Source organism: Scyliorhinus torazame, chromosome 8, assembly GCF_047496885.1.
Source record: "Scyliorhinus torazame isolate Kashiwa2021f chromosome 8, sScyTor2.1, whole genome shotgun sequence".
Lineage (NCBI taxonomy): Eukaryota > Metazoa > Chordata > Chondrichthyes > Carcharhiniformes > Scyliorhinidae > Scyliorhinus > Scyliorhinus torazame.
Window position 1 is genome coordinate 122,484,945 of NC_092714.1, and position 21,396 is coordinate 122,506,340.

The following is a 21,396-nucleotide window of genomic DNA, read 5'->3' on the forward strand; positions in this document are numbered from 1 at the left end:
CAACACAAATTAAACTTAGTGCATCCACTGAGGTAGAGTTCAGATCCAAAAAAAAGAACAAAGTTTTATTTACACAAACAATATACACTACCCGCTAGATCCTTAGCGGGTTCCTCCTTTGCCCTGGTTAGTGCCTTACCAACCGACTTTATATAAATTGGTAAATTGAGATACCCCTCCCCTAGAGGATGAGCTCTCACTCCACAAGGAGCATGAGGAAGACAAGCTTTCCCACCCAGTAGGTCCCACGTGGGATATTACAGAGAGTTTTCTCCATGATTCACATTGACTTCAATTATGTCCAAGTCATTCCCACTTCATCTCTTGAATTCAACTCTTTTGTCCATGAGGGTGGCAAGTGGCACAGTGGTTAGCACTGGGACTGCTGCATTGAGGACCCAGCTTTGAAACCTGGCCCTGGGTCACTGTACGTGTGGAGTTTGCACATTCTCCCCGTATCTGCGTGGGTTTCACCCCCAGAACCCAAAGATGTGCTGGTTAGGTGGATTGCCACATTAAATTGCCCCTTAATTGGGAAAACAATAATTGGGTACTCTAAATTTATGAAACAAAACTCTTTTGTCCATGATTGGACTGAGGCTATAATGAGTTCTGGAGCCAAGTGGCCCTGGAAAAACCCAAACTGCGCATCAGTGAACAGGTTATTGCTGAGTAAGTACCACATGATAGCACAAATGAGGATATCTCCCATTAGTTTGCTGATGATTGAGAGCAGACTGATGGGGCAGTAATTGGCTAGGTTGGATTTGTCCCAAATTTTGCGGACTGGACATATTTTCCAGATTGTCAGGTAGGTGCACTGCATTCTGGACAATGTTACACAGCAGTGAGGATTGAAGCTGCAGGACAATCACATGTTTGTCACTGAATGATTCCAGTGAAGAGAAGGAGGAGAAGATGGAGGATAAAAGTAGCGCCCTAATACTGCACCTGACCTTCACATCACTGGCCAGGATTTCAGGAATGTTCTTATGGCTCTCAGGTTTAGTTAGGCCCTACTACTGGACCAATGTAACAATCTTATGTAATGACCACTGTCCCTCTTGCAATCCCATGGGTACAAACCAGTCTTGTAATTGATTAACACCGACTAACACCGATTAACACCCCCGGTGGTGCTATTAGTTCCTGTCTTCCTAATCCTAAACAAACAATTGGAAAAAAACAAAATCCACCAATGGGTGAGATGTAGGAATGTATTGAGTGGAGTTCCCACTTCCATGGCCCCTTTTTCAATCATCCTCCTTGGGTGGGCAAGCTGCATTTCATTCTTTCAGACCTGCTGGAGAGTAGCATGGTGCTGGTCTAAGACACACTTGAGGGATTTCTCAGCCTTATGGCACCAGACATAGAATCAAAGAAACCCTCACAGCGCCATGGTCCCAGGTCCAATCCCAACCTCAGGTGACTGTCCGTGTGGAGTTTGCACCTTCTCTCCGTGTCTGCGTGGGTTTCCTTTGGGTGCTCCGATTTCCTCCTACAATCCAATGATGTGCAGGTTAGGTGGACTGGCCATGCTAAATGTCCAAATATTAGATGGGGTTAGAGGGATAGGGTGGGGGATTGGGCCTAGTTAGAATGCTGTTGCGGAGGGTAGGTGCAGACTCGATGGGCAGAATGACCTCCTTCTGCACTATAAATTCGAACGTGAAAGATAATTTGATTCGTATAACCTGTTGTACTGCAATGCGCCACAGTGCAAATCGTCATCAACATTAATGGTATGGTTTTGTTTAATCCCGTACTCACAAACATTAATAGAATTATGATTCCATTTATCCCAAGTTCTAATGAACTTCTTTACTCTCCAGCACACAGAATTGGCATGCTATGTATGATGTGACACAATTCCTGAAGGGACTGTCTGGGGAATATTAGTTTGATACCGCGTTGTCATCCGTTGATGTTACTTTCCATTGCTCTGTCCAATATAGCTCCCACCTGCTCTTTTTCATCCATTCTCTTCCTCCCCTTCTGTCAACATCTGTCACATTGGTGCTACTTGAAAATATGAGGAACCAAATCGCTAAATAACTCCCAACCACTTTTGAATTGTGAAAATTAATTTAATTAAGTTTCAACATTGGTATTTATTCTCACATGTAAACACTATTGTGGGAATAACATAGTCCTGCCTTTTAGACTTAGTGATGCAAGAAGAATATTCATGTCATTAACAATTGCAGCTGTTATCTTCATGTCCTCATAGCTTGCACTGTGCTAATTCTGGTAGAGTTTCTCAGGAAATTTTAATATACATCAATATGATCAGCTTTAGACAGTTACTTAGAGCCAAGCTTAAGCATCGGCCTACATTGTAGCCAGTCGGATACAGTCCCACGAGGACTTATTTCATTTTACCTGGTACTGATGCATTAGTTAAGGTCTTATATTCGTGACTCGTTTGAAATATTCGTACATAAGCCACAGAGATGCAAAACAAATCGATTGGAGCAGAAATCCAAAGTCCATCTAGATATAGGCCTATGGGATGTCTTTAAATAGAGGCTTGGGAAATGGTGTCATGAACCCTCACCCTGGACATTGAAAGAAAAAAAACGAACTGTGATTTGTTTTTATAGAATGCCTTTTCTAACCTCAGAATGTCACATAGCATTGGGCAGCCAGTTAAGTATTTTGATGTGTAGTCCCTGTTGTAATGCAGGAAATGTGGGGAAAAGCAGTAATCTGTTTGCTTTTTCATGCTGCATCGGTCACAACGTTATTGACACTTGCACTTGAGCAGCATAAACCACCGCACTGAGTTGTTACCCTCAACGTAACAATGAGCACACGGCTTCCACTATTAACGACAGGTTGCTGAACTTCAACACCGGCCAGTGCTTTTGATTAGGAAACAGGGGTTGTTGTAAACATCCTGGGCAGAACACTTGCCATCTTGTTGTTTGTAACTGAAACCGTGTGGCTCAATTACACCAGGAGTTCTTAGCTCTGGTCCTACATGAATCAGGTTCCATGACTGATGCACTGAAGAATTTGATAGAGGAATGCCAACAGCATTAGTACACTTCCCCAAAGAGTAAGCCTAGAGTTACATATCTCGATGTGTGTAATTCTATCTCAATTCCTTGGAAGAGGAGGATTATCACTGGGAAGCAAATGGCACGATAGCAGCACTGGCCCAGATATACTGACAAACATTGGGACTCTTGAACTTAATCTGCCCTTCAATAAAATTGTGGCTGATATGATTGTGATCTCAACACCACTATTCTGCTACCCCCCAATACTGACTTTCATATTGGTCAAGAATATATCTACCTCTTTCTTAAAAATATTCCATGACCCTGCCTCTCTCTGGGGGAACAGGGGTTCCACAGACCCATGACCCTCTCAGAGAAACTGAATTCTCCTTATCTCTATCTCAAGAGATGCCTTATTTTTAAACTGTGTACCCAATTGTGGGTTCTCACACAAGGGGGAAACATTCTCTCAGCATCCATTCTTGTCAAGCCCCTCAGGATCTTGTATATTTCAATAAGATCACCTCTCATTCTTCTAAATTCCAGAAGATAAAGGCCCAACCTTTCCTCATATGAGAACAACCTTAGCCTAGGAATCAGTCAAGTGAGCCTTCTCTGAACCTTCTAATGCAATTTGTTTTTTCCTTCAAAAGTCTACTACTCCTGGTATCCCTAGGAGGTCTCCCATCCAGGTACTAACCAGGCCTGAGTCTGTTTAGCTTCTGAGATTAGACAACATCAGATGTTTTCAGACTTGCATGGCTATAGGCTTTTATTGCAATTATATCCTTTCTTAAATAAGGAGACCAGAAATGCAATCTCACCAATAGCCTGTAAAACTGTAGCAAAGGATCCCTACTTTAATAGTACCATTCCCTTAGCAATAAATGATAACATTCCATTTGCCTTGCATTCCATTTTCGCCAGCGAGATCTCGTTTCCCAATTTTCCCCTCCGTTTGCCGGTGACGTAACGATTGAGAGGAAGCTAATTTCTGTACCTTTTACCACAAATATTAACAGGCTACCCCACTACATAATCCTCTCCCTCTCAATATTGAAACAGCGGCGAAGTTTACAACAGCTATATAAGAAGAAAAATCAATGAAAGGGAACCCACCACAGACACCAAGGTAAATATAGCTCCCAGAGGAGAAGGACATGCCCGAGAAGTGCCCTGGAACTTCCCCCTGGTATGTCCCCAGCACTGCCCCTCGCATCGGTTGCCACTGTCCTGTGCCACAAGTGGACAATGCCCCTGGCACAGGTTGGCAGTGCTAACCTGGCAGTGCCAACCAGTGGCAGGGGCATGTGCTCTGGAGTGCTGTATTGGGATGTTTCCTTCTATGTGGTGATTGTGTGTGTGTGTGTGTGGGGGGGGGGGGGAGTGGGCAGAGGGGCCTCTGCCTGTGAAGAGTGGGGGGTGCGGGTGGTGATGCCTCTGAACGGGTGCAAATCTTGTGAAATGGGGGGTGGTGGCGATGTCTGAGGATGGGGGGGTGGTGGTGATGTCTGTGAATGGGGGGGTGGTGGTGATGTCTGTGAATGGGGGGATGGCAATGATGTCTGTGAATGGGGTGGTGGTGGTGATGTCTGTGAATGGGGGGATGGTAATGATGTCGGTGAATGGGGTGGTGGTGGTGATGTCTGTAAATGGGGTGGTGGTGGTGATGTCTGTGAATGGTGGGGTGGTGGTGATGTCTGTGAATGGGGGATGGCAATGATGTCTGTGAATGGGGGTGGTGATGTCTGTGAATGGGGGTTGGTGGTGATGTCTGTGAATGGGGGGATGGCAATGATGTCTGTGAATGGGGTGGTGGTGGTGATGTCTGTGAATGGGGGGATGGCAATGAAGTCGGTGAATGGGGTGGTGGTGGTGATGTCTGTAAATGGGGTGGTGGTGGTGATGCCTGTGAATGGGAAGGGAGGCGATGATGTCTGTGAATGGGGGGGGGGTCTCTGGTAATGTCTGTGAATTGGGATGGTGGCAATGATGTCTGTGAATGGGGGGGCTGACGATGTCTGTGAATGGGGGAGTGGTGGTGGTGATTGATGTCAGTGAATGGGGGGTGCTGGTGATGGTGATGTCAGTGAATGGGGGGGTGATGTCTGTCAATGGGGGGGTGGTGATGTCTGTGAATGGGGGGTGATGTCTGTGAATGGGGGTGGTGGTGATGTCTGTGAATGGGGGGGTGGTGATGTCTGTGAATGGGGGGATGGCAATGATGTCTGTGAATGGGGTGGTGGTGGTGATGTCTGTGAATGGGGGGATGGCAATGATGTCTGTGAATGGGGTGGTGGTGGTGATGTCTGTGAATGGGGGGATGGCAATGATGTCTGTGAATGGGGTGGTCGTGGTGATGTCTGTGAATGGGGTGATGGTGGTGATGCCTGTGAATGGGGAGGGAGGCGATGATGTCTGTGAATGGGGGGGGGTCTCTGGTGATGTCTGTGAATAGGGGGATGGCAATGATGTCTGTGAATGGGGTGGTGGTGGTGATGTCTGTGAATGGGGGGGGCTGACGATGTCTGTGAATGGAGGGGTGGTGGTGATGGTGATGTCAGTGAATGGGGGGGTGTTGTCTGTGAATGGGGGGGTGGTGATGTCTGTGAATGGGGGGGTGGTGATGTCTGTGAATGGGGGGGGGTGGAGATGTCTGTGAATGGGGGTGGTGATGTCTGTGAATGGGGGGGTGATGTCTGTGAATGGGGGGTGGTGGTGATGACTGTGAATGGGGGGCTGATGTCTGTGAATGGGGGTGGTGATGCCTGTGAATGGGGGTGTGATGCCTGTGAATGGGGGGGTGATGTCTGTGAATGGGGGGTGGTGGTGATGACTGTGAATGGGGGGCTGATGTCTGTGAATGGGGGTGGTGATGTCTGTGAATGGGGGGGTGATGACTGTGAATGGGGGGTTGATGCCTGTGAATGTGGGAGTGATGTCTGCGAATGGGGGGGTGATGTCTGTGAATGGGGGGTGATGGCTGTGAATGGGGGGGTGATGTCTATGAATGGGGGGTGATGTCTGTGAATGGGGGAGGTGATGTCTGTGAATGGGGGGGTGATGTCTGTGAATGGGGGGGTGATAACTGTGAATGGGGGGTGGTGGTGATGACTGTGAATGGGGGGCTGATGTCTGTGAATGGGGGAGGTGATGTCTGTGAATGGGGGGGTGATGTCTGTGAATAGGGGGGGTGATGACTGTGAATGGGGGGCTGATGTCTGTGAATGGGGTTGGTGATGTCTGTGAATGGGGGGTGATGTCTGTGAATGGGGGGTGGTGGTGATGACTGTGAATGCGGGGCTGATGTCTGTGAATGGGGGGTGGTGGTGATGACTGTGAATGGGGGGCTGATGTCTGTGAATGGGGGTGGTGATGTCTGTGAATGGGGGGGTGATGTCTGTGAATTGGGGGGAGGGGTGATGTCTGTGAATGGGGGTTGATGATGTCCGTGAATGGGGGTGAGGGGATGATGTTTGTGAATTGGGGGAGGGTTGATGACTGAATGGGGGAGCGATGTCTGAGAATGGGGGGGGGGTGGTGGTGATGTCTGTGAATGGGGGGGTGGTGGTAATGTCTGTGAATGGTGAGGGAGGCGATGATGTCTGTGAATGAGGGGGGGGGGTTGTGGTAATGTCTGTGAATGGGGGGGGTGGTGATGATGTCTGTGAATGGGGGATGGCAAAGATGTCTGTGAATGGGGTGGTGGTGGTGATGTCTGTGAATGGAAAGGAGGCGATGATGTCTGTGAATGGGGGTGGTCTGTGGTAATGTCTGTGAATGGGGGTGGTGGCGATGATGTCTGTGAATGGGGTGGTGGTGGTGGTGATGTCTGTAAATGGGGAGGGAGGCGATGATGTCTGTGAATGAGGGGGGGCGGGTCTCTGGTAATGTCTGTGAATGGGGATGGTGGCAATGATGTCTGTGAATGGGGGGATGGCAATGATGTCTGTGAATGGGGTGGTGGTGGTGATGTCTGTGAATGGGGGGATGGTAATGATGTCGGTGAATGGGGTGGTGGTGGTGATGTCTGTAAATGGGGTGGTGGTGATGATGTCTGTGAATGGTGGGGTGGTGGTGATGTCTGTGAATGGGGGATGGCAATGATGTCTGTGAATGGGGGTGGTGGTGGTGATGTCTGTGAATGGGGGGATGGCAATGAAGTCGGTGAATGGGGTGGTGGTGGTGATGTCTGTAAATGGGGTGGTGGTGGTGATGCCTGTGAATGGGAAGGGAGGCGATGATGTCTGTGAATGGGGGGGGGGTCTCTGGTAATGTCTGTGAATTGGGATGGTGGCAATGATGTCTGTGAATGGGGGGGCTGACGATGTCTGTGAATGGGGGAGTGGTGGTGGTGATTGATGTCAGTGAATGGGGGGTGCTGGTGATGTCAGTGAATGGGGGGGTGATGTCTGTGAATGGGGGGGTGGTGATGTCTGTGAATGGGGGGTGATGTCTGTGAATGGGGGTGGTGGTGATGTCTGTGAATGGGGGGGTGGTGATGTCTGTGAATGGGGGGATGGCAATGATGTCTGTGAATGGGGTGGTGGTGGTGATGTCTGTGAATGGGGGGATGGCAATGATGTCTGTGAATGGGGTGGTGGTGGTGATGTCTGTGAATGGGGGGATGGCAATGATGTCGGTGAATGGGGTGGTGGTGGTGATGTCTGTGAATGGGGTGATGGTGGTGATGCCTGTGAATGGGGAGGGAGGCGATGATGTCTGTGAATGGGGGGGGGTCTCTGGTAATGTCTGTGAATGGGGATGGTGGCAATGATGTCTGTGAATGGGGGGATGGCAATGATGTCTGTGAATGGGGTGGTGGTGGTGATGTCTGTGAATGGGGGGGGCTGACGATGTCTGTGAATGGAGGGGTGGTGGTGGTGATGTCAGTGAATAGGGGTGGTGGTGATGGTGATGTCAGTGAATGGGGGGGTGTTGTCTGTGAATGGGGGGGTGGTGATGTCTGTGAATGGGGGGGTGGTGATGTCTGTGAATGGGGGGGGGTGGAGATGTCTGTGAATGGGGGTGGTGATGTCTGTGAATGGGGGGGTGATGTCTGTGAATGGGGGGTGGTGGTGATGACTGTGAATGGGGGGCTGATGTCTGTGAATGGGGGTGGTGATGCCTGTGAATGGGGGTGTGATGCCTGTGAATGGGGGGTGATGTCTGTGAATGGGGGGTGGTGGTGATGACTGTGAATGGGGGGCTGATGTCTGTGAATGGGGGTGGTGATGTCTGTGAATGGGGGGGTGATGTCTGTGAATTGGGGGGAGGGGTGATGTCTGTGAATGGGGGTTGATGATGTCCGTGAATGGGGGTGAGGGGATGATGTTTGTGAATTGGGGGAGGGTTGATGACTGAATGGGGGAGCGATGTCTGAGAATGGGGGGGGGGTGGTGGTGATGTCTGTGAATGGGGGGGTGGTGGTAATGTCTGTGAATGGTGAGGGAGGCGATGATGTCTGTGAATGAGGGGGGGGGGTTGTGGTAATGTCTGTGAATGGGGGGGGTGGTGATGATGTCTGTGAATGGGGGATGGCAAAGATGTCTGTGAATGGGGTGGTGGTGGTGATGTCTGTGAATGGAAAGGAGGCGATGATGTCTGTGAATGGGGGTGGTCTGTGGTAATGTCTGTGAATGGGGGTGGTGGCGATGATGTCTGTGAATGGGGTGGTGGTGGTGGTGATGTCTGTAAATGGGGAGGGAGGCGATGATGTCTGTGAATGAGGGGGGGCGGGTCTCTGGTAATGTCTGTGAATGGGGATGGTGGCAATGATGTCTGTGAATGGGGGGATGGCAATGATGTCTGTGAATGGGGTGGTGGTGGTGATGTCTGTGAATGGGGGGATGGTAATGATGTCGGTGAATGGGGTGGTGGTGGTGATGTCTGTAAATGGGGTGGTGGTGATGATGTCTGTGAATGGTGGGGTGGTGGTGATGTCTGTGAATGGGGGATGGCAATGATGTCTGTGAATGGGGGTGGTGGTGGTGATGTCTGTGAATGGGGGGATGGCAATGAAGTCGGTGAATGGGGTGGTGGTGGTGATGTCTGTAAATGGGGTGGTGGTGGTGATGCCTGTGAATGGGAAGGGAGGCGATGATGTCTGTGAATGGGGGGGGGGGTCTCTGGTAATGTCTGTGAATTGGGATGGTGGCAATGATGTCTGTGAATGGGGGGGCTGACGATGTCTGTGAATGGGGGAGTGGTGGTGGTGATTGATGTCAGTGAATGGGGGGTGCTGGTGATGTCAGTGAATGGGGGGGTGATGTCTGTGAATGGGGGGGTGGTGATGTCTGTGAATGGGGGGTGATGTCTGTGAATGGGGGTGGTGGTGATGTCTGTGAATGGGGGGGTGGTGATGTCTGTGAATGGGGGGATGGCAATGATGTCTGTGAATGGGGTGGTGGTGGTGATGTCTGTGAATGGGGGGATGGCAATGATGTCTGTGAATGGGGTGGTGGTGGTGATGTCTGTGAATGGGGGGATGGCAATGATGTCGGTGAATGGGGTGGTGGTGGTGATGTCTGTGAATGGGGTGATGGTGGTGATGCCTGTGAATGGGGAGGGAGGCGATGATGTCTGTGAATGGGGGGGGTCTCTGGTAATGTCTGTGAATGGGGATGGTGGCAATGATGTCTGTGAATGGGGGGATGGCAATGATGTCTGTGAATGGGGTGGTGGTGGTGATGTCTGTGAATGGGGGGGGCTGACGATGTCTGTGAATGGAGGGGTGGTGGTGGTGATGTCAGTGAATAGGGGTGGTGGTGATGGTGATGTCAGTGAATGGGGGGGTGTTGTCTGTGAATGGGGGGGTGGTGATGTCTGTGAATGGGGGGGTGGTGATGTCTGTGAATGGGGGGGGGTGGAGATGTCTGTGAATGGGGGTGGTGATGTCTGTGAATGGGGGGGTGATGTCTGTGAATGGGGGGTGGTGGTGATGACTGTGAATGGGGGGCTGATGTCTGTGAATGGGGGTGGTGATGCCTGTGAATGGGGGTGTGATGCCTGTGAATGGGGGGTGATGTCTGTGAATGGGGGGTGGTGGTGATGACTGTGAATGGGGGGCTGATGTCTGTGAATGGGGGTGGTGATGTCTGTGAATGGGGGGGTGATGACTGTGAATGGGGGGTTGATGCCTGTGAATGTGGGAGTGATGTCTGCGAATGGGGGTGTGATGTCTGTGAATGGGGGGTGATGGCTGTGAATGGGGGGGTGATGTCTATGAATGGGGGGTGATGTCTGTGAATGGGGGAGGTGATGTCTGTGAATGGGGGGGTGATGTCTGTGAATGGGGGGGTGATAACTGTGAATGGGGGGTGGTGGTGATGACTGTGAATGGGGGGCTGATGTCTGTGAATGGGGGAGGTGATGTCTGTGAATGGGGGGGTGATGTCTGTGAATAGGGGGGGTGATGACTGTGAATGGGGGGCTGATGTCTGTGAATGGGGTTGGTGATGTCTGTGAATGGGGGGTGATGTCTGTGAATGGGGGGTGGTGGTGATGACTGTGAATGGGGGGCTGATGTCTGTGAATGGGGGGTGGTGGTGATGACTGTGAATGGGGGGCTGATGTCTGTGAATGGGGGTGGTGATGTCTGTGAATGGGGGGGTGATGTCTGTGAATTGGGGGGTGGGGTGATGTCTGTGAATGGGGGTTGATGATGTCCGTGAATGGGGGTGAGGGGATGATGTTTGTGAATTGGGGGAGGGTTGATGACTGAATGGGGGAGCGATGTCTGAGAATGGGGGGGGTGGTGGTGATGTCTGTGAATGGGGGGGTGGTGGTAATGTCTGTGAATGGTGAGGGAGGCGATGATGTCTGTGAATGAGGGGGGGGGGTTGTGGTAATGTCTGTGAATGGGGGGGTGGTGATGATGTCTGTGAATGGGGGATGGCAAAGATGTCTGTGAATGGGGTGGTGGTGGTGATGTCTGTGAATGGAAAGGAGGCGATGATGTCTGTGAATGGGGGTGGTCTGTGGTAATGTCTGTGAATGGGGGTGGTTGCGATGATGTCTGTGAATGGGGTGGTGGTGGTGGTGATGTCTGTAAATGGGGAGGGAGGCGATGATGTCTGTGAATGAGGGGGAGCGGGTCTCTGGTAATGTCTGTGAATGGGGATGGTGGCAATGATGTCTGTGAATGGGGGGGCTGACGATGTCTGTGAATGGGGGGGGGCTGACGATGTCTGTGAATGGGAGAGTGGTGGTGGTGATTGATTTCAGTGAATGGGGGGTGGTGGTGATGGTGATGTCAGTGAATGGGGGGGTGATGTCTGTGAATGGGGGGGTGGTGATGTCTGTGAATGGGGGGGGTGATGTCTGTGAATGGGGGTGGTGGTGATGTCTGTGAATGGGGGGATGGCAATGATGTCTGTGAATGGGGTGGTGGTGGTGATGTCTGTGATTGGGGGATGGCAATGATGTCGGTGAATGGGGTGGTGGTGGTGATGTCTGTGAATGGAAAGGAGGCGATGATGTCTGTGAATGAGGGGGGGTGGTTGTGGTAATGTCTGTGAATGGGGGGGTGGTGATGATGTCTGTGAATGGGGGATGGCAAAGATGTCTGTGAATGGGGTGGTGGTGGTGATGTCTGTGAATGGAAAGGAGGCGATGATGTCTGTGAATGGGGGTGGTCTGTGGTAATGTCTGTGAATGGGGTAGGTGGCGATGATGTCTGTGAATGGGGTGGTGGTGGTGGTGACGTCTGTGAATGGGGTGATGGTGGTGATACCTGTGAATGGGGAGGGAGGCGATGATGTCTGTGAATGGGGGGGGGGTCTCTGGTAATGTCTGTGAATGGGGATGGTGGCAATGATGTCTGTGAATGGGGGGATGTCAATGATGTCTGTGAATGGGGTGGTGGTGGTGATGTCTGTGAATGGGGGGGGCTGACGATGTCTGTGAATGGAGGGGTGGTGGTGATGTCTGTGAATGGGGGGGCTGACGATGTCTGTGAATGGAGGGGTGGTGGTGGTGATGTCAGTGAATGGGGGGTGGTAGTGATGGTGATGTCAGTGAATAGGGGGGTGTTGTCTGTGAATGGGGGGGTGGTGATGTCTGTGAATGGGGGGGGTGGTGATGTCTGTGAATGGGGGAGTGGAGATGTCTGTGAATGGGGGTGGTGATGTCTGTGAATGGGGGGGTGATGTCTGTGAATGGGGGGTGGTGGTCATGACTGTGAATGGGGGGCTGATGTCTGCGAATGGGGGTGGTGATGTCTGTGAACGGGGGGGTGATGACTGTGAATGGGGGGTTGATGTCTGTGAATGTGGGAGTGATGTCTGTGAATGGGGGGGTGATGTCTGTGAATGGGGGGTGATGGCTGTGAATGGGGGGGTTATGTCTATGAATGGGGGGTGATGTCTGTGAATGGGGGAGGTGATGTCTGTGAATGGGGGGGTGATGTCTGTGAATGGGGGGGGTGATGTCTGTGAATGGGGGGTGGTGGTGATGACTGTGAATGGGGGGCTGATGTCTGTGAATGGGGGAGGTGATGTCTGTGAATGGGGGGGTGATGTCTGTGAATAGGGGGGTGATGTCTGTGAATGGGGGGTGGTGGTGATGTCTGTGAATGGGGGGGTGGTGGTGATGTCTGTGAATGGTGAGGGAGGCGATGATGTCTGTGAATGGGGGGGGGGTTGTGGTAATGTCTGTGAATGGGGGGGTGGTGATGATGTCTGTGAATGGGGGATGGCAATGATGTCTGTGAATGGGGTGGTGGTGGTGATATCTGTGAATAGAAAGGAGGCGATGATGTCTGTGAATGGGGGTGGTCTGTGGTAATGTCTGTGAATGGGGTAGGTGGCGATGATGTCTGTGAATGGGGTGGTGGTGGTGGTGACGTCTGTGAATGGGGTGATGGTGGTGATACCTGTGAATGGGGAGGGAGGCGATGATGTCTGTGAATGTGGGGGGGTCTCTGGTAATGTCTGTGAATGGGGATGGTGGCAATGATGTCTGTGAATGGGGGGATGTCAATGATGTCTGTGAATGGGGTGGTGGTGGTGATGTCTGTGAATGGGGGGGGCTGACGATGTCTGTGAATGGAGGGGTGGTGGTGATGTCTGTGAATGGGGAGGGCTGACGGTGTCTGTGAATGGAGGGGTGGTGGTGGTGATGTCAGTGAATGGGGGGTGGTGGTGATGGTGATGTCAGTGAATGGGGGGGTGTTGTCTGTGAATGGGGGGGTGGTGATGTCTGTGAATGGGGGGTGTGGTGATGTCTGTGAATGGGGGGGTGGAGATGTCTGTGAATGGGGGTGGTGATGTCTGTGAATGGGGGGGTGATGTCTGTGAATGGGGGTGGTGGTCATGACTGTGAATGGGGGGCTGATGTCTGCGAATGGGGGTGGTGATGTCTGTGTACGGGGGTGTGATGACTGTGAATGGGGGGTTGATGTCTGTGAATGTGGGAGTGATGTCTGTGAATGGGGGGATGATGTCTGTGAATGGGGGGTGATGGCTGTGAATGGGGGGGTGATGTCTATGAATGGGGGGTGATGTCTGTGAATGGGGGAGGTGATGTCTGTGAATGGGGGGGTGATGTCTGTGAATGGGGGGGGTGATGTCTGTGAATGGGGGGTGGTGGTGATGACTGTGAATGGGGGGCTGATGTCTGTGAATGGGGGAGGTGATGTCTGTGAATGGGGGGGTGATGTCTGTGAATAGCGGGGTGATGTCTGTGAATGGGGGGTGGTGGTGATGACTGTGAATGGGGGGCTGATGTCTGTGAATGGGGGTGGTGATGTCTGTGAATGGGGGGGTGATGTCTGTGAATGGGGGGTGGTGGTGATGACTGTGAATGGGGGGCTGATGTCTGTGAATGGGGGGTGGTGGTGATGACTGTGAATGGGGGGCTGATGTCTGTGAATGGGGGTGGTGATGTCTGTGAATGGGGGGGTGATGTCTGTGAATTGGGGGAGGGGTGATGTCTGTGAATGGGGGGCGATGATGTCTGTGAATGGGGGTGAGAGGATGATGTTTGTGAATTGGGGGAGGGTTGATGTCTGAATGGGGGAGCGATGTCTGAGAATGGGGGGGTGGTGATGTCTGTGAATGGGGGGGTGGTGGTAATGCCTGTGAATGGTGAGGGAGGCGATGATGTCTGTGAATGGGGGATGGCAACGATGTCTGTGAATGGGGTGGTGGTGGTGATGTCTGTGAATGGAAAGGAGGCGATGATGTCTGTGAATGGGGGTGGTCTGTGGTAATGTCTGTGAATGGGGGTGGTGGCGATGATGTCTGTGAATGGGGTGGTGGTGGTGATGTCTGTAAATGGGGTGGTGGTGGTGATGCCTGTGAATGGGGAGGGAGGCGGTGATGTCTGTGAATGGGGGGGGGGTCTCTGGTAATGTCTGTGAATGGGGATGGTGGCAATGATGTCTGTGAATGGGGGGGCTGACGATGTCTGTGAATGGGGGGGGGCTGACGATGTCTGTGAATGGGGGAGTGGTGGTGGTGATTGATGTCAGTGAATGGGGGGTGGTGGTGATGGTGATGTCAGTGAATGGGGGGGTGATGTCTGTGAATGGGGGAGTGGTGATGTCTGTGAATGGGGGGGGTGATGTCTGTGAATGGGGGTGGTGGTGATGTCTGTGAATGTTGGGGTGGTGATGTCTGTGAATGGGGGGATGGCAATGATGTGTGTGAATGGGGTGGTGGTGGTGATGTCTGTGAATGGGGGGATGGCAATGATGTCGGTGAATGGGGTGGTGGTGGTGATGTCTGTGAATGGGGGGATGGCAATGATGTCGGTGAATGGGGTGGTGGTGGTGATGTCTGTGAATGGGGGGGTGGTGATGATGTCTGTGAATGGGGGGGGTGATGTCTGTGAATGTGAGGTGATGTCTGTGAATGGGGGGTGGGTGATGTCTGTGAATGGGGGGGTGATGTCTGTGAATGGGGGTGGTGATGTCTGTGAATGGGGGGGTGATGTCTGTGAATGTGGGGGTGATGTCTGTGAATGGGGGAGGTGATGTCAGTGAATGGGGGGGTGATGTCTGTGAATGGGGGGGTGATGTCTGTGAATGGGGGGTGATGTCTGTGAATGGGGGAGGTGATGTCTGTGAATGGGGGGGTGATGTATGTGAATGGGGGGGGGTGATGTCTGTGAATGGGGGGTGGTGGTGATGACTGTGAATGGGGGGTTGATGTCTGTGAATGGGGGTGGTCATGTCTGTGAATGGGGGGGTGATGTCTGTGAATGGTGGGGTGGTGGTGATGTGTGAATGGGGGATGGCAATGATGTCTATGAATGGGGGTGGTGATGTCTGTGAATGGGGGGGTGGTGGTGATGTCTGTGAATGGGGGGATGGCAATGATGTCTGTGAATGGGGTGGTGGTGGTGATGTCTGTGAATGGGGGGGTGGTAATGATGTCGGTGAATGGGGTGGTGGTGGTGATGTCTGTAAATGGGGTGGTGGTGGTGATGTCTGTGAATGGTGGGGTGGTGGTGATGTCTGTGAATGGGGGATGGCAATGATGTCTGTGAATGGGGGTGGTGATGTCTGTGAATGGGGGTTGGTGGTGATGTCTGTGAATGGGGGGATGGCAATGATGTCTGTGAATGGGGTGGTGGTGGTGATGTCTGTGAATGGGGGGATGGCAATAAAGTCGGTGAATGGGGTGGTGGTGGTGATGTCTGTAAATGGGGTGGTGGTGGTGATGCCTGTGAATGGGAAGGGAGGCGATGATGTCTGTGAATGGGGGGGGGGGGTCTCTGGTAATGTCTGTGAATTGGGATGGTGGCAATGATGTCTGTGAATGGGGGGGCTAAAGATGTCTGTGAATGGGGGGGGGGCTGACGATGTCTGTGAATGGGGGAGTGGTGGTGGTGATTGATGTCAGTGAATGGGGGGTGCTGGTGATGGTGATGTCAGTGAATGGAGGGGTGATGTCTGTGAATGGGGGGGTGGTGATGTCTGTGAATGGGGGGGTGATGTCTGTGAATGGGGGTGGTGGTGATGTCTGTGAATGGGGGGGTGGTGATGTCTGTGAATGGGGGGATGGCAATGATGTCTGTGAATGGGGTGGTGGTGGTGATGTCTGTGAATGGGGGGATGGCAATGATGTCTGTGAATGGGGTGGTGGTGGTGATGTCTGTGAATGGGGGGATGGCAATGATGTCGGTGAATGGGGTGGTGGTGGTGATGTCTGTGAATGGGGTGATGGTGGTGATGCCTGTGAATGGGGAGGGAGGCGATGATGTCTGTGAATGGGGGGGGGGTCTCTGGTAATGTCTGTGAATGGGGATGGTGGCAATGATGTCTGTGAATGGGGGGATGGCAATGATGTCTGTGAATGGGGTGGTGGTGGTGATGACTGTGAATGGGGGGGGTGGTGGTGGTGATGTCAGTGAATAGGGGGTGGTGGTGATGGTGATGTCAGTGAATGGGGGGGTGTTGTCTGTGAATGGGGGGGTGGTGATGTCTGTGAATGGGGGGGTGGTGATGTCTGTGAATGGGGGGGTGGAGATGTCTGTGAATGGGGGTGGTGATGTCTGTGAATGAGGGGGTGATGTCTGTGAATGGGGGGTGGTGGTGATGACTGTGAATGGGGGGCTGATGTCTGTGAATGGGGGTGGTGATGCCTGTGAATGGGGGTGTGATGCCTGTGAATGGGGGGTGATATCTGTGAATGGGGGGTGCTGGTGATGACTGTGAATGGGGGGCTGATGTCTGTGAATGGGGGTGGTGATGTCTGTGAATGGGGGGGTGATGACTGTGAATGGGGGGTTGATGCCTGTGAATGTGGGAGTGATGTCTGCGAATGGGGGGGTGATGTCTGTGAATGGGGGGTGATGGCTGTGAATGGGGGGGTGATGTCTATGAATGGGGGGTGATGTCTGTGAATGGGGGAGGTGATGTCTGTGAATGGGGGGGGTGATGTCTGTGAATGGGGGGGTGATAACTGTGAATGGGGGGTGGTGGTGATGACTGTGAATGGGGGGCTGATGTCTGTGAATGGGGGAGGTGATGTCTGTGAATGGGGGGGTGATGTCTGTGAATAGGGGGGTGATGACTGTGAATGGGGGGCTGATGTCTGTGAATGGGGGGCTGATGTCTGTGAATGGGGGTGGTGATGTCTGTGAATGGGGGGGTGATGTCTGTGAATTGGGGGAGGGGTGATGTCTGTGAATGGGGGTTGATGATGTCCGTGAATGGGGGTGAGGGGATGATGTTTGTGAATTGGGGGAGGGTTGATGACTGAATGGGGGAGCGATGCCTGAGAATGGGGGGGGGGTGGTGGTTATGTCTGTGAATGGGGGGGTGGTGGTAATGTCTGTGAATGGGGGATGGCAAAGATGTCTGTGAATGGGGTGGTGGTGGTGATGTCTGTGAATGGAAAGGAGGCGATGATGTCTGTGAATGGGGGTGGTCTGTGGTAATGTCTGTGAATGGGGGTGGTGGCGATGATGTCTGTGAATGGGGTGGTGGTGGTGGTGATGTCTGTAAATGGGGAGGGAGGCGATGATGTCTGTGAATGAGGGGGGGTGGTTGTGTAATGTCTGTGAATGGGGGGGTGGTGATGATGTCTGTGAATGGGGGATGGCAAAGATGTCTGTGAATGGGGTGGTGGTGGTGATGTCTGTGAATGGAAAGGAGGCGATGATGTCTGTGAATGGGGGTGGTCTGTGGTAATGTCTGTGAATGGGGGTGGTGGCGATGATGTCTGTGATTGGGGTGGTGGTGGTGGTGATGTCTGTAAATGGGGAGGGAGGCGATGATGTCTGTGAATGAGGGGGGGCGGGTCTCTGGTAATGTCTGTGAATGGGGATGGTGGCAATGATGTCTGTGAATGGGGGGGCTGACGATGTCTGTGAATGGGAGGGGGCTGACGATGTCTGTGAATGGGGGAGTGGTGGTGGTGATTGATGTCAGTGAATGGGGGGTGGTGGTGATGGTGATGTCAGTGAATGGGGGGGTGATGTCTGTGAATGGGGGGGTGGTGATGTCTGTGAATGGGGGGGGTGATGTCTGTGAATGGGGGTGGTGGTGATGTCTGTGAATGGGGGGATGGCAATGATGTCTGTGAATGGGGTGGTGATGTCTGTGATTGGGGGATGGCAATGATGTCGGTGAATGGGGTGGTGGTGGTGATGTCTCTGAATGGGGGGATGGCAATGATGTCTGTGAATTTGGTGGTCGTGGTGATGTCTGTGAATGGGGGTGGTGGTGATGTCTTTGAATGGGGGGATGGCAATGATGTCTGTGAATGGGGTGGTGGTGGTGATGTCTGTGATTGGGGGATGGCAATGATGTCGGTGAATGGGGTGGTGGTGGTGATGTCTCTGAATGGGGGGATGGCAATGATGTCTGTGAATTGGGTGGTCGTGGTGATGTCTGTGAATGGGGGGATGGCAATGATGTCTGTGAATGGTGGGGTGGTGGTGATGTCTGTGAATGGGGGATGGCAATGATGTCTGTGAATGGGGGTGGTGATGTCTGTGAATGGGGGGGTGGTGGTGATGTCTGTGAATGGGGGGATGGCAATGATGTCTGTGAATGGGGTGGTGGTGGTGATGTCTGTGAATGGGGGGATGGCAATGATGTCGGTGAATGGGGTGGTGGTGGTGATGTCTGTGAATGGGGTGGTGGTGATGATGTCTGTGAATGGGGGGGGTGATGTCTGTGAATGTGGGGTGATGTCTGTGAATGGGGGGGTGATGTCTGTGAATGGGGGTGGTGATGTCTGTGAATGGGGGGGGTGATGTCTGTGAATGTGGGGGTGATGTCTGTGAATGGGGGAGGTGATGTCTGTGACTGGGGGGGTGATGTCTATGAATGGGGGTGGTGATGTCTGTGAATGGGGGGTTGATGTCTGTGAATGTGGGAGTGATGTCTGTGAATGGGGGGGTGATGTCTGTGAATGGGGGGTGATGTCTGTGAATGAGGGAGGTGATGTCTGTGAATGGGGGGGTGATGTCTGTCAATGGGGGGGGTGATGTCTGTGAATGGGGGGTGGTGGTGATGACTGTGAATGGGGGTTGATGATGTCCGTGAATGGGGGTGAGGGGATGATGTTTGTGAATTGGGGGAGGGTTGATGACTGAATGGGGGAGCGATGCCTGAGAATGGGGGGGGGTGGTGGTTATGTCTGTGAATGGGGGGGTGGTGGTAATGTCTGTGAATGGTGAGGGAGGCGATGATGTCTGTGAATGAGGGGGGGGGTTGTGGTAATGTCTGTGAATGGGGGGGTTGTGATGATGTCTGTGAATGGGGGATGGCAAAGATGTCTGTGAATGGGGTGGTGGTGGTGATGTCTGTGAATGGAAAGGAGGCGATGATGTCTGTGAATGGGGGTGGTCTGTGGTAATGTCTGTGAATGGGGGTGGTGGCGATGATGTCTGTGAATGGGGTGGTGGTGGTGGTGATGTCTGTAAATGGGGAGGGAGGCGATGATGTCTGTGAATGAGGGGGGGCGGGTCTCTGGTAATGTCTGTGAATGGGGATGGTGGCAATGATGTCTGTGAATGGGGGGGCTGACGATGTCTGTGAATGGGGGGGGCTGACGATGTCTGTGAATGGGGGAGTGGTGGTGGTGATTGATGTCAGTGAATGGGGGGTGGTGGTGATGGTGATGTCAGTGAATGGGGGGGTGATGTCTGTGAATGGGCGGGTGGTGATGTCTGTGAATGGGGGGGGTGATGTCTGTGAATGGGGGTGGTGGTGATGTCTGTGAATGGGGGGATGGCAATGATGTCTGTGAATGGGGTGGTGGTGGTGATGTCTGTGATTGGGGGATGGCAATGATGTCAGTGAATGGGGGGTGGTGGTGATGGTGATGTCAGTGAATGGGGGGGTGATGTCTGTGAATGGGGGGGTGGTGATGTCTGTGAATGGGGGGGTGATGTCTGTGAATGGGGGGATGGCAATGATGTCTGTGAATGGGTGGTGGTGGTGATGTCTGTGAATGGGGTGGTGGTGGTGATGTCTGTGAATGGGGGGATGGCAATGATGTCAGTGAATGGGGGGTGGTGGTGATGGTGATGTCAGTGAATGGGGGGGTGATGTCTGTGAATGGGGGGGTGGTGATGTCTGTGAATGGGGGGTGTGATGTCTGTGAATGGGGGGATGGCAATGATGTCTGTGAATGGGTGGTGGTGGTGATGTCTGTGAATGGTGGGGTGGTGGTGATGTCTGTGAATGGGGGGATGGCAATGATGTCAATGAATGGGGTGGTGGTGGTGATGTCTGTGAATGGGGGGATGGCAATGATGTCTGTGAATGGGGTGGTCGTGGTGATGTCTGTGAATGGGGGGGGTGATGTCTGTGTGAATGTGGGGTGATGTCTGTGAATGGGGGGGGTGATGTCTGTGAATGGGGGTGGTGATGTCTGTGAATGGGGGGGGTGATGTCTGTGAATGTGGGGGTGATGTCTGTGAATGGGGGAGGTGATGTCTGTGACTGGGGGGGTGATGTCTATGAATGGGGGTGGTGATGTCTGTGAATGGGGGGTTGATGTCTGTGAATGTGGGAGTGATGTCTGTGAATGGAGGGGTGATGTCTGTGAATGGGGGGTGATGTCTGTGAATGAGGGAGGTGATGTCTGTGAATGGGGGGGTGATGTCTGTCAATGGGGGGGGTGATGTCTGTGAATGGGGGGTGGTGGTGATGTCTGTGAATGGGGGATGGCAATGATGTCTGTGAATGGGGGTGGTGATGTCTGTGAATGGGGGGGTGGTGGTGATGTCTGTGAATGGGCGGATGGCAATGATGTCTGTGAATGGGGTGGTGGTGGTGATGTCTGTGAATGGGGGATGGCAATGATGTCGGTGAATGGGGTGGTGGTGGTGATGTCTGTGAATGGGGGGGGTGATGTCTGTGAATGGGGGTGGTGATGTCTGTGAATGGGGGGGTGATGTCTGTGAATGTGGGGATGATGTCTGTGAATGGGGGAGGTGATGTCTGTGACTGGGGGGGTGATGTCTATGAATGGGGGTGGTGATGTCTGTGAATGGGGGGTTGATGTCTGTGAATGTGGGAGTGATGTCTGTGAATGGGGGGGTGATGTCTGTGAATGGAGGGTGATTTCTGTGAATGGGGGAGGTGATGTCTGTGAATGGGGGGGTGATGTCTGCGAATGGGGGGGTGATGTCTGTGAATGGGGGGTGGTGGTGATGACTGTGAATGGGGGGCTGATGTCTGTGAATGGGGGTGGTGATGTCGGTGAATGGGGGGGTGATGTCTGTGAATGGGGGGTGGTGCTGATGACTGTGAATGGGGGGCTGATGTCTGTGAGTGGGGGTGGTGATGTCTTTGAACGGGGGGGAGGGGTGATGACTGTGAATGGGGGGTTGATGTCTGTGAATGTGGGAGTGATGTCTGTGAATGGGGGGGTGATGTCTGTGAATGGGGGGGTGATGTCTGTGAATGGGGGGTGATGTCTGT

At 52.8% G+C, this 21,396-nt stretch overlaps 1 protein-coding gene across 4 annotated transcripts in view; it reads left to right on the plus strand.

Moving 5' to 3' along the window:
- Window positions 1-21,396, plus strand: part of map3k15 (mitogen-activated protein kinase kinase kinase 15) — a 220,834-nt gene that overhangs the window by 140,237 nt on the left and 59,201 nt on the right. The window lies entirely within an intron of this gene.